Below are 13,381 nucleotides of genomic sequence, written 5' to 3'. Positions count from 1 at the left end.
TAAATTAACCTAAAAATTTAAGTCGTTTCAGACACACGTGTTAAATTTAATACAAATTGTGTGCACTTAAAAGCATATTTATCGATAAAAGTATATAGATAGTTTTATGGATAAGTTGAGGATATCGACTATTACATTTTGTAAACGTTTAAATTGTTTATAATTTCATTTATACTAAACTTAAATAAACCGCAGCAAAAATATGATGATTCGATAATTAATGTAAATTAAGAACTTAATGTGTATTTTTAAAAGTATCGATTTCAAACAGTTTCGACGAAGTCTCTCCTGTGTATCTTAGTATGGAATATATAAATGCACCAAGCCCTTGCTTATCTAACCGTCTGCTTCATTTAAGTTTTATTTCGAGATATATTCATTTCCTAACTTATAATTTTAAAAAATAATTTCACGTTACACACCGTCCGTGATATTTAAAAGAAAGGAAAGTCTCAGCAAGAAAGACTTTAGATTTTTCTCGAGAAATTTTAATCACAATTTCTTGCTCCTTTGAGTTTTCTTTCAAAACATAATAAGCTCTATTGTTCTCAGGAAATTGATCCTCGTTAAAATTTGTGCGCGTAACCATGCTGAATCCAGGCGAAATATAAATATTACGCCTGGATTAACCACGTTATATTTCGTATTTTGGTCTTCCATATATTTTTGACCAGTGTTTACATTGTTTCATAAATTTTGTCTGATTAATGGAACGGATTATTGTGTTTTCCTTGAAAATAAAGTATTTGCAGAGATCTGCGCGACATCCACGGTCCAATCACGCTGGAATTATTCATCCATTTAGAAGTTTTCGCAAACAAGCGTTTTCGCAAAATTAACATAATATGCACCTTGACGTATTAGCGCAAAAATGTCATCGCCATGTTATATCTCCATTCGTCTAGCGTTGCTCGAGCAAACAAGAGTATAAAGATCGAAATACGTTTCACATCGGCCATTCGAAGCTGACTTTAAAGCAGCTTTTTATACGATTTATCTAGTATTGGAAAGACATTGGCATCTCTTACAGCTTCCTCGAACGTACGTGTTCCTGATGATCCATTTATAAGTATAACTGCCGCGAAGGTTATACTTGCTCGAAAATGCGTTCACGTCCACGTATGTAATTGAAAATGAAAAGATCTATCATCTGATATGTCATGAGAAAGATTAGACCACCGGTAAGATATCGCGGATACGTCCATAAATTTTTCTTACTCGTATTTTTGTACGATATTACTCAAATTCTTCGTTATGATAAAGTAAAACAACAAGTCTGTCAATTTATCATCTTTTTGCTCTCCCGCGAAAATAAAAATTTGTTTTTTTTTTTTTGTGGGAAACTTTGTCTAAAAAGCACCCTATCGGGTAAAACTAAAGTGGCAGGTGAAATGGGGAACTTTTTTAAAGAGCATTTTTGAAGCAACGGAAGTAAATTTTCCGCTTAGGAGTCCGACAAATTCCGGGTTACACCTCGGCGTGACTTTATTTGAAAGAAGGACGGAACAAACGGCGAGAGCGCGGTGGTCAGAGAGTGGCGCACGGATTTTTGCCGGCCGCGCGCGTCGAGATAGCATCGCGACATATTTGCCTAGCAAAAGCTTCGGACCGAAAGAGGGTAGGAGGAGAGAGAGAAAGAGAGAAAGAGTCAAAAACAGAATGGACATATTGCTACAGTGGCATTGCGCCAGCCCGTGTTTCTGCAAGATATCTGAGAGCGTAAATTGAATCGTGTACTGGCCGGCGATAAATTCGAAAGGCGCGCGTGCGATATTTCTATCCAACTCTATCGGTCCTTTTACACTTTAATCGCCTCGCCCCCGGTGTGTGTATACGGAGACGCGCGGTATATATTTATACAGTTTGCGCGTTATATTCACGCGTGCGGAATTATCGACCAAATAGAAACACGATGACAGCGACAGCCATCTCAGCGACATAGATTGAACGTACAATGGCAGAGGAAGGAGAGGGAGATGTATTGCCCGATACAGATCCGAATGCAGTGACCCAATCACACGTTCAACATGGCACATTCATGAAATAATTTCCGCCTCTTTGACCGGAATATTAGTAGCCGGATATTCAATGGCGTATGCTCGTAACTCTATTTAACGCGTTTCATTCAATGCGCGTATCGGGATTAATAAAATCGACGCATACGAAGTTAGGACGGCGACTTGATTAAGCTTGACGTGAACTTAACTGGACGAAACATCGTTGGGCTGTATACTAAATACAATTTCCGGAAAGCCATCATATTATACAGGCTTGTTTAATTTTCCATTTGTTCGCGAAATGAACGAGTTCGATCCGGCCGAGTTCGAGCGCGATTCTGATGCGATGATTCATAATGGCTTTTATATATTGTTCGCGCTTTAGTCTGACTTTAATTACCTGTCTCATCAATCCTCTCTTTACTCTATTATCCACCCGCAGATAAGACATTTGGCCGGTAATTCGAGAACTTGGAAATATGAACCGGTATCGATATTAGTTTTAGTTACGGAGCAGCTTTTAGACACGAGAGAGATCGTTATCCATAGACATTCGGCCATGTTTTTGCTCGATTATTATTTTTTTTTCTTCTTTTACGACAAAGTTGCAACGGCAGAGGGATGAAACACCGAAAGAATAAAAATTATTTCGTAAAGAGATAGAGTACAAATTTCTTCCTTTTGTGACGCGCGGATGATTACCAGGATTCTAAGTGTAGCTATGCAGGTGAGCGCGCCGAGGACGCTTTAAGCTTTTCCGTATTCCCTTGATTCCATTGCTCTCTTCTCCTTTTTTTTTTCCTCTTCGTTTCTTTATTCCCGACCCCAACTGGATCTCCTCTCTCTCTCTCTCTCTCTCTCGCTCTCGCTCTCTCTCTTTCCGCGCCGGCAGCGCGCTTTCAAAGAAATATCAATTTGTTGAATTATTACGCTCAAAAGCGGCGATTTCACCGCCCCTCGGATTTTACGCACGCACGTTTGCGAAATGCACGTATCTCTGTGTGTAATCGATTACGAGATGTATTTCGAATTAACTGTTCAAATATTTTATATAATTAAAAGCTAATGTATAAGTGTTCATGTTTACGGAATTGCGTTATTTTATGCATACATGCCCTGGAGTAAACGTGCTCTAATTCCTCACGCTAATAATATAATAATTACAGAATGGAATATATGTACATTTGCGCGCGCCGCGTATTCCGCGCGCGTACAACGCCAACGGCGCCGGCGTCGGCGTCGCGACGAGGGCGGCGTATTATTTTTTTTCTCTCGCGAAATTGCGGAAAAAAAAAGAGATGCGAAATGAGATGAGTATGACAGCAATGGAGGGCTCTAGATAACGACCGTTAGATCGAGTTAAAATCGATAAAAGCGCATAAAAATTTGCCGCTGCACTCGATCACTCTATTAGTTTTGACGTTATCGCAACGCGATCGATCTTGTCGAAGAATTTTCCGCGGCGTTTTTTAACTCGCGAATTAACAGCGGTACCGATTATACGATCCATTTACGTCCCGTTTCCACGTCGACAAAAGCGGCGGGGCCGTTTCCGGAGAGGGCGGCGGTGGTACGGCGCGACCCATTTTCCGCTCTTCCTTCTTCGAGGTGCTGCCTTCGGAATATTATCATTGGACTATATACCGTCCGCTTCCATTATCTACCGCGCTACAACTACTCGAAGCTGGCCGTACCATTAAACTACGGAGGTCAATTTGTCCCCGCGCGATACTCGACCTTGTATTACGTTCGGCTTACAGTTGGAGAATAACGTCGACCGTAGAATCTAATCTCTTCGTTCACGCGTGTGATTACGCCAGGTTGTATTAACCTTTCATTAGCACGACGAGGTGTGATGACTTTGAAACATTTAGCATCCGAATATATGATTGTTCAACGATTCGTGGTAATGAAATTTAAATTAAAATTGTTTGAACGTCTATCGGCTTCGCCGACTTTCTAATGAAAAACCCAACGTTTCTCTACAGACAGTCCTTTCATAAGAAATACGTACAGGTGTTTGAAACGCTTTGGTGCAAAGGGAAGCAGAATGCTGTTCTTTTCCAATTTATCGTCGATGTCGATCATTTTATGTGGCATTGCTTCTTACGCTTCTTCGTGCCTTAAAGCACGTAATGCGAGAGTTTAGCCCTATTAATTTCATAGAATGCGCGTTACACGCGAGCGTGCTACGGTCTCGGGGGAGGCGGGAAAGGGGCTGAAAGGCTCGCGGAAAAGCCGAAGGCGGAAAAGAGGTGGAAAACGACCTAACTCGTTCCTTTCTGTGGTCCGTTTTAATTTTCCGCGCTTTGCCTCTGAACCGTTCAACGCTTTACAACCTGCTCCGCTGCCTACTCACTTTCTTGTCCCCTTCCCCATTTCCGCGGCGATCAAAGGGCCATGATGCCGTTCCCGTATCTACGAAGAGATCGACCGCGCATCGATACGTTCGATACCTCAACCGACGGTGTGGTTTCTCTCTCTCTCTCTCTCTCTCTCTCTCTCTGGCGCGCGCGTGAAAGAGAGTTGCAGAAACGAAGCGTCAGAAACACGCTTATTACTCAACGTCAATTTTACGTGCCGATAGTTCTGTCAGACGAGAAGAAAACGGAAAGTAAAATGCGTCCATTTGTAGAATTATATAGTTACGCAACGACCGAGGTATATTAAGTCCTAATAAGTGGGTTGCAATTTAACGCGCTTGCGAGAATTGTATAATTTGTATTGTAACACGCTTGCGTGGATTTAATGCGCATTGCAATCATTAATCTTGAATTAGACGTGATGCGCGCGGTTGAATTTAATTTACTCAGAATTATTATATAGTGGGTTAAAATTCATTTTTTCATTGGCCCGGAGATCCGTAGCTACGCCTACATACAAAAAAAATTTATTGAAAAACAGGGGATTCCTGTTATTTTTTTATTGATTTTTCGTAATACGTTAAGCACCAAATGCAAATATTCTTGCTTATTATATTACTGATATCTTCATGATTACATTTAATATAGTATTTTAAAAATATTGTTTTATTATAACTAATTAAAAAACAACATATTTTAAACAATTCTCAATGTTTCCCGACAAGATATTTATTTGATCTCATTATTCATACTGATATAAAATCAAATTAATTATTAATAAATATAGATGGATGGGTTATAAAAAATTACAATGAAATCGGGGTGTTAATAAAAAATAAATACAACTAGCAAAAATATTTGTGTGACTTTGTTAAATAAGTTGAATAATTGAAGTATTCTCTTTAACTAAAATATTATATTTACAATTCTACTTTATTTACATCTGATATATTTATATTTACAGAATATTTCTGAATATTACTTTTAAAAATCGAAAAGATTTATATCACATTTAACCCTGAAAGGAGATCAAATCTTACATTCTACTAAAAATGTACTCAGGGAAATGATTGAAAGAAAAAGAAAATAAAACAGTTAAATATTGACATTTTCTTCGTATCATGTTTTGTCAATATCAATTTATTTCCATTTGTATGAGTATTTAACAATTCAATCAACTTAAACTTGAGACGTCAATCGACTAAAATATTTGACGTTCAAAATTGTTCAAATAGCGTTATCAATATTATGCTGTTCTCAATTTCACCTTCTAAAAATTTTACTTTTATACAAAGAGTAAATTTTGATAAAAAAATGTGTATAGACGTTAAATCTTTATTAGATTTGAAGATATTTCTTTGGCAAAAAAAAAATAATAACATTGTTTATCACTTTTTACCGAGCTCATTCAATCTCTGAAATTTTTCCTCTCATTTTTATTATTCGCGAGATCGCCCTATAAATTTCGAGCGGCTGTGTATCCAACAATTAGTATTCTGCCGTGTAACAAGACATCGACGTGTCAATAACTAATTCATCGATATAACGACCTCTATATTCTGTAAGCTCTGAGTATGCATGCGAGTACATTCTCGTATGCACAATAAATCGCGGCGCGTGCGCGCGCGCACACAAATGATTGTAGAGGAATAATACTTCAGAATTAAATATACATCGTAATCTGTTGTAACCCATCCATTTTGAGGCAATAAATTTAGGAGATACGTTATTTATCTGTAACATGTATCCTCGCAATTTGATATATACGTACATTTACATACATCTTACACATAATTTGATACTATTTCAGATTCATTATCCCAATTTAAAGTAAAAGTTAATTTGTCACTCACTGATACAATGCTCAACAGCAGAGTAGATTATGTTACAGACCACGTTACATTGTAACACATAAAGATAACATAACGAAACAAATTATATATTTACGACTAATACCTAAACAAATTGAAGGTGTATAGAATATTTTTCAAAACATTGAGAAAATTACGTTAAAATTACAGATTGTTTTATATTGCATTTGAAAATAGTAGAAAGAATTTGGTGATTTTCTGTCTAGAAAAAAAATTATTTCAATAAGAAGTAGACACGTGCGCTCTAATGAAAATACAATTAATAATGAAAGAAAACTGATTTTTTTTTACCAATAAGTACTTTAAGATAATTTCTTTCGAATAGTTATTTACCAACATAATGATAGTTTCTAAAAAGAAATTTTTTCAACATAAACTCTCGGAAGATTAAAAAACATAAAAGTCTTTTGTTTTAATTTTTATCAAAATTATCCAAATAAACAACGATAAACGATTAATATTGCAAAGAATAAATAATGTATAAAATAAATTATTCACCTTATTGTTGGCGTTGCTGTTGCCCTTTACGCCTCTCAAATTCCTTTGTTATGCTCACGCATCACTCGCGAAAATTTTGTCAATTACGATCGCGCACGTACCGCACAACAGACTAATACCTCCGGTATTATCGTATGTCGCGTTTTACGATGAAAGAATAAGATAAGAAGAGCGAAATCGCGCGAACCTACATCGTTCGTCCGTTAACCGTGACGTTTCGGTAATTAATGCAACGAATTAATGTACGAATCTCGAGGTGGAGGCAATCCAAAAATCGTGCGACCAACTTTACACGCCACCCGCGGCGACTCTGCACCTGTTGCTAAAAAAAATTACATACCCTCGCGATTTTTAAGACGATTATTATTCCGTGTGTTGCGAACCAAGCGAATAAGCGCAAGAGTTAAAATTAAAAATAAATATGCGCGAGATGAAGTGGCTGATTCTCGGTAACATGTCCCCTGTTATCGATATATTGTACAAACGTCGAATTTATGTTACACGGACGTGTGTTCCACGTCGACTGTAGTCGATCGGAGCTGATTTAGACTCCGAGTTTATTAATCGCGTATGCTGACAATTATTAAGTTGGTGGCGAATGCTCGCAGGGAAAGCGCGAGCAGAATTTACCGAGTAAATTGTTGATCGATCGCGCGGGGGCCGGTTACAGATACTTATTTATAAGGAGGTAAGAACAATCGCGTTTCGCGAAGTAACGCGACGATCTGCGGCACAGTTTGCGCCGCTATTTTCCTCGTCGTTTGCATGTAAAATAAAAATGTATATGCGCGGCACAGCACGAACGGTTATGCAGCGCGCAACGAGCGTCGAAACGACGATGAGGGCCGCGTGCCAGTGAATTTACCGCCGTATCTCGTAATACTTGACGCGCGATGAAATAAATCGTGACAATTATCTAATCGCGCGGGACGGGCGCTGAGAAATTATTCGTAACGAAAGATCGCGCGTTTAGCGGTTCACCGTACCTGCCACTACCACATCTCGAGGGATAATGAAACAACAATGCAGCAGGCGGTTCTCTCTCGTCTCCGTTCGTCGACTCGAATCTCGACGGTTACCGTAAACATGACGTGATTGAATCTATACGGCGGTGCGGCTTACGCCGCACGAGACTTGAACATATTACTCCTCGGCTCGCGATTGTTCCCAAATAATTGTTTATTGTCGGCATTTACGATTGATCAACTCTCGCAATTAAATCGCAGGTATATACCGAGGGTCTACGTCGAGGCGGATATTTAATTTCTTGAAATTGGCATTGTTTGGATACGGGATAGAAATCATAAACCACCGTTGTGACGTTCACAGGCGATTATTGCTCCTGTGACGATATCGCGCTCGAATATATTGCTCGCGCCGCGCATTGAATTTTCCGCTTAATAAAACGTAATTTGCCGCGTCATTGTCGGATCGAGAGCGCGGAGCAATTCACGAGTCGTCGAATTATACGGATTCAAGTTACAGAAAGCCTTAATAATCACCAATTATTCGTTTATTAATAATGCCCGTGTTTCTCGCGAGATTTATGCGGTCCATGTTTACTGCGCGTGTTATAATGCTGAATTTCAATTGTATATTTTTGGATGATCCATCGAGCGTAATAAAGCATCGCGTGCGATTAACTTCGTATCCTGCAAAGACCCGCGTCCGATTGTCATATTCTGATAATTAATGCGCAATCGTAATTAACGGTATTTTCACGGAGCGCGTGTCACATGGATGCGAGAATGGAATCTGAGAGGAAGAGACCTAGGAAACATTAATTGGGCAACGACAGGATAATGAAGGAACGAATTATTTTATTTATATGTTATTTGTTATTGCGATACGTATCCTCTCTGTCTAACGTCATAATCATTTACTTAAATTACTTTTATTATTATTTCAATAAAAATATGAATAAAATTTTATTTATCAATCGTATGGGAGTTTCAAAATTAATTAAAAAATTTATTGTTTTGTATCAAATATTTCTTACTTTTGAAAAAAAAAGTGAATGGAGAATTCAGTTGGCGTAAAAATAATTTTTGATGTATTATTCTGAATACCAGTATAATTTATATATGTGTGATAAATTATTAAACGTCATACATCATTCGTCGCTCGTTTTTTGCACTACATACACTGAGAAAAAGATACTTGAAAAATTCATTTGTGACATATAAATTTATTTCACACTAAAATAAATCTTTATTTAAATAAAGCCGAAATAAAGTTTTTTCCTAGTAATAAATAAATAAATCAATTAATAAGCAAAATAAGATATATATTTCCTAGAAATGTACATTTTGTTATTACAAATTTGTTTACATCCAAAAAAATTGAAAAAGTCACAAGTAACATTTGCTTGCTAATATTTCGATATTGCTTTTTTCTCAATGTAATACAATGTATCGCGCAGTTATTTTAGAATCGAGGAAAAAAACGGCGCGAAATTATTCCGCGAATTATTGCGCGTTATCTGTCAAAACGCGACCGCTCTTAACGATTAAATAATTATTCAGTCTGCGCGATCAATTAACACTAGCGATTTACTCAGTGTGATACGTTAAATATTTCGCAATGACTGTTACGGTACGCTCGACGGTTTACGGCGCGTCGCTGAGGTTCAATGTTTTGCTTTGTTTACGTTTGCGCGGCGTGATTCGAGCCGGCAGGTAGCGGAGCGTTGTTTTCTCTCGAGACGTGGCCGCGATAAATACTCGGAGACATCGAACGATCTTTCGTTACGAGTAAATTTTACATTCTACGTCGTCGTACTTACGCCGTGTGATTGGCATACAATATAGAGTTCTAGATAATCGCAGAAGCGTCATTGAACATTCTCTGATTAGCTGTCAATAACGTGATTCACAGAGAGCTATGTCGTTTTCTTACTTAAGAAATTCAACTGATAAAAATAAATTCAATAAAAACGAGCAAGGAGAAAATGAAATTGTCTCAATAAATCAACATTTGCATATTTCAAACAGTACATTCTTACTTTGTTTAATAATTACAAAGATTTAGAAAATCGGTCGCTAGAAATACCTGTGACCTCGTATTATCATCGAGAATGATCACGTTTTTGAATTAAAGTAATTAAAAATGTAAGAAGTCACATTAATTAATACTTATTTTATTAATAATTTATCGAAAAAGTAATCAAATATTGAATAACGAATAAATAATGAAAACGTAAAGACATCGAAAACTGGCTTGAATTTATATAAAATATAATAATTTAAAATAAAATTACGTAATTATGTAATAATAATATTTTGCTTCAATTTTATATAAATAACTTTTAAACGAATAAGTAGATCTAAATAAATTTTCGCACAAATATTTATTAGTATTTTATTAGTATATAACAATTTTGATTTAATTCGTAATGCTACTTTCTCGTTAAATTTGCAAATAAATAACGCGAAATACAATAAGCGATTTTACATCAGAATCAAGAATGATCAAAAAAATTAAATAACTTTTAAAACCAATAAGAGAATTGTACACAAAATTTTACACAAAAACTTAAAGCAATAGAACAAACTATGAAACTTTTATATTTTTAATATTTTCAGATATGGCACACATACATAAAAACTCCTTAAAATACCCGCCTGATGTAGCCTGCATGGAATATCGGAACGCGGCTAACTTCAAATGGCATTACGTTCCCGCGTGTACTTCGTGCTATTGCGTACGTAAGCGGTATCTTACATTCAAGCGGGTTAACAACTGTTACGAACTGTTCCGTGGCTCGTCGCAATTATGTATCTCTCGAAACGCGATCGTTTCTTACGAATAAGTATCGTTAACTCGTGCATTTCGTAAGTACGCTAAGTATTTGTAGCGGCTGTCACACACAGAGCAGCGCACGGCGGCGCATCGCGTCGCGTCGCGTCGTTGTGTTTCAAGGTTATGTGCAGTTCGTGCGTTGCGCGGCCAGACGATGACTCGGCTCCGAATCTGGTACTGCATCGCTGATTATTCTCGTAATGTAACGTTTCGCGTAACGTGAATTTGCGGCGATTGTACTCGAGTCGAAATTTTACTTCTACTTCCGACCTCGGTTATATCTCTCTCTTAGCTCCCACGTACTTTGCACCTAAAAATAGTTATCGGGAAATTTCCAACTTTTGAAGTTGAAAAGGGAGTTTTCAGCTAAACCTCTTACGACTCTCCACAGAGACCTTATTGCAGTCAATAGGTTAAGTACAGTATCAAAAGAGGTTTATTTAAGTGTTTTTAAAGTATCAAAGTAGGCGTTAAAGATTTGAACTGAGGTCAAAGTAGAAATAAAATTTCTCGAGTATATTTGTAATATATATATATAGAGGAAAGACACTAATACCGATTACAATTCTGAAATGACACCTCTTATTTCTCGGAAAATAACGACCTTGGTGAAATTTTCTCTCATAATTTTTATACGAATTGGAACATTTTTCCGAAATATTCTCACGCTGAGAGAAAAATGTTTTTAAATGAAAAAAAAAAAAAAAAAAAAAATACATTTTCTTCAAACCATACATGGTATTTTGATGCAAGCATTTGTTTGTTCTATTTAAGTAAATAGACGTTACCTTAAATATATAATTTTATATTAAAATAATGTTTTTTACATTTAAATAATAATTTTACAAATAAGCCAATAATATTATTAAAATTAATTAAAATAGTTTTTTAGATTAAACAATCTAATTATCTTAAATATAAAAATCATCTGATAGTAAATATTTTTTTAATTGCAAGAAAACATTACTTGATTAAAAATTATTTTTTCATTTTATTTATACGTATATCATTTTATTTTATTAAAATTTTTATTAAGAAATTTTAAATCGGATTGCGAGTAAATAATCTATTAGGACTCACTAAATAAATGATTTTTTTGTATTAAATAAAATTTTTTTATTTTAAGATATTTTTTCTCTCAATATAGAAATAATCAAAAAATCTACATCTTCTCTTAAAATTTTTCATATGTATGAATTCTGAAATATTCTAATTTCTCATCTCATAATTTCTAAAAAGATACTTTTTAACTTTTTTAGATCTTACAACATTTATCAGAAATTATAGAACAAAAAGTCTTAGAAATTTTAGAATATTTTATAATTAACTAGCTATGCCTCGCCACGCATTGCTGTGATTCAGTCTGGTTAAATGGAAAAATAAGAAAAGAGAAAGCGCGGTATACAATTTTTATATAAAAACACGCGCGTATTTGAATGCAACGTTGTGTCAAAATTTCAAAGGATTCGTTGAAGAACTTTCGGAAATTTAAGATTTTGAACAAACGAGCATTTACATTTTTATTTATATACATGAAAAATTCTGAGAAAAGATGTAGATTGCTGAGTATTTTTGTAAAGTGTTCCAACTCGTATTTAAACAATCTGAAAAAGTTATAAAATTATACAGAAATTCTGAAAAATTACGTGAAAAATTCTGAGAAAAATATTTACCAGGGATTGCACTGATTAAATAATAATACTGACAAAAAAACGATCTGCTTAATTAAGATGCTTAAACTTAAAATTGTTTTTTTAGTTTAAAAAATTTGGTTATCTTGAATATAAACATAATGTAACAATAAATATTTTCTAGAACTGCAACAGAAAAATATTTGATTAAAGTTATTATTAATTACTTATAGTTTATATCAAATTCATGAAAGATGAGAATTAAATTTGCAAGATTAGTTTTTGCAAATTGCAGTGGCCCAATTTCTTATTTTTAGAGAAACGCTTATTTTTGGTTATTGTAAAAATAGGAAGCGATGTTATAAAAACTACTATGCCATGTTATCTGAAAATCTGAAAATACTTTCTAGCTTATATCTATTTTTACAATTTTAGCTTTTGTTTAAGAAATGTAATCTAAAAACAAAGTAATTCGTTAGTGTATTGGTGAACTTCTTCTACAACATGTATTTTCAAGAATGATTTCATTTATTTCGCGTATGTTTATCTTTAACTCTTACATTTATTCACTTAGCTCGAATAATAATCGTTTTGAAGATCGCGAGAGTATATAATTGTCGTTTTTTTTACAGGTGTGGCGTATGTTATCGCGATCTTGTTAATGGCCGCATGATTTTTGGTTTGAGAGTCTTCGTCATTACATTACGTTAATTTCCGAAACGTTCCAAGTATCGAGCGTACATCACGGTTTCGTGCGATTTCGTTTTTCTTATCTTCCGTCGTAAAATACGGTTAACATCGGGAGTGTCGTCTCATTTTAATTGTGTAATTAGTGCGCGTTAATTGAAAGTATTTCCGCGAGTGAGTGCAACGGAGGAATCTGAGAGGATGAGGAGGCCTGAGAGGCATCGAGTAACGGCAGTGCAATCGTGAGGTAAATAACTTATTTTGTACATATATTGTTTTATTTATTTGCAATATATCAATCGTTCATCGTCGTTTATTTAGATAACTTAAAAATTAAACGAAGAAATTTCTAACTTTCGAAATTTTATACAAAAATATTAAAAAATTGTTTTATTTGATATAAAAAGAGTTATTTATTCAATGGGTCCTAATAGCTTATTTATTTGCATTCAAGTAAAATTTCTTAATTGAAATATTTATTATATGTAAATAAAATGGAGAAATAATTTTTAATCAAGTATCTTTTTGCAGTT

The 13,381-nt window shown here is 35.1% G+C and overlaps 1 long non-coding RNA gene across 1 annotated transcript in view; it reads left to right on the top strand.

Annotated features, from left to right (window-relative positions):
* Window positions 1-13,381, top strand: part of LOC105194533 — a 235,121-nt gene that overhangs the window by 153,564 nt on the left and 68,176 nt on the right. The window contains exon 5 of the long non-coding RNA XR_005574290.1: window positions 12,794-13,095. This is a non-coding gene — a long non-coding RNA (uncharacterized LOC105194533). The remainder of the gene's footprint in view (window positions 1-12,793; window positions 13,096-13,381) is intronic.

The sequence above is a fragment of the Solenopsis invicta genome, chromosome 3 (assembly GCF_016802725.1).
Source record: "Solenopsis invicta isolate M01_SB chromosome 3, UNIL_Sinv_3.0, whole genome shotgun sequence".
Lineage (NCBI taxonomy): Eukaryota > Metazoa > Arthropoda > Insecta > Hymenoptera > Formicidae > Solenopsis > Solenopsis invicta.
Note: the sequence above shows the minus strand (reverse complement) of the source record. Positions and strands in the feature narration are given on the sequence as shown.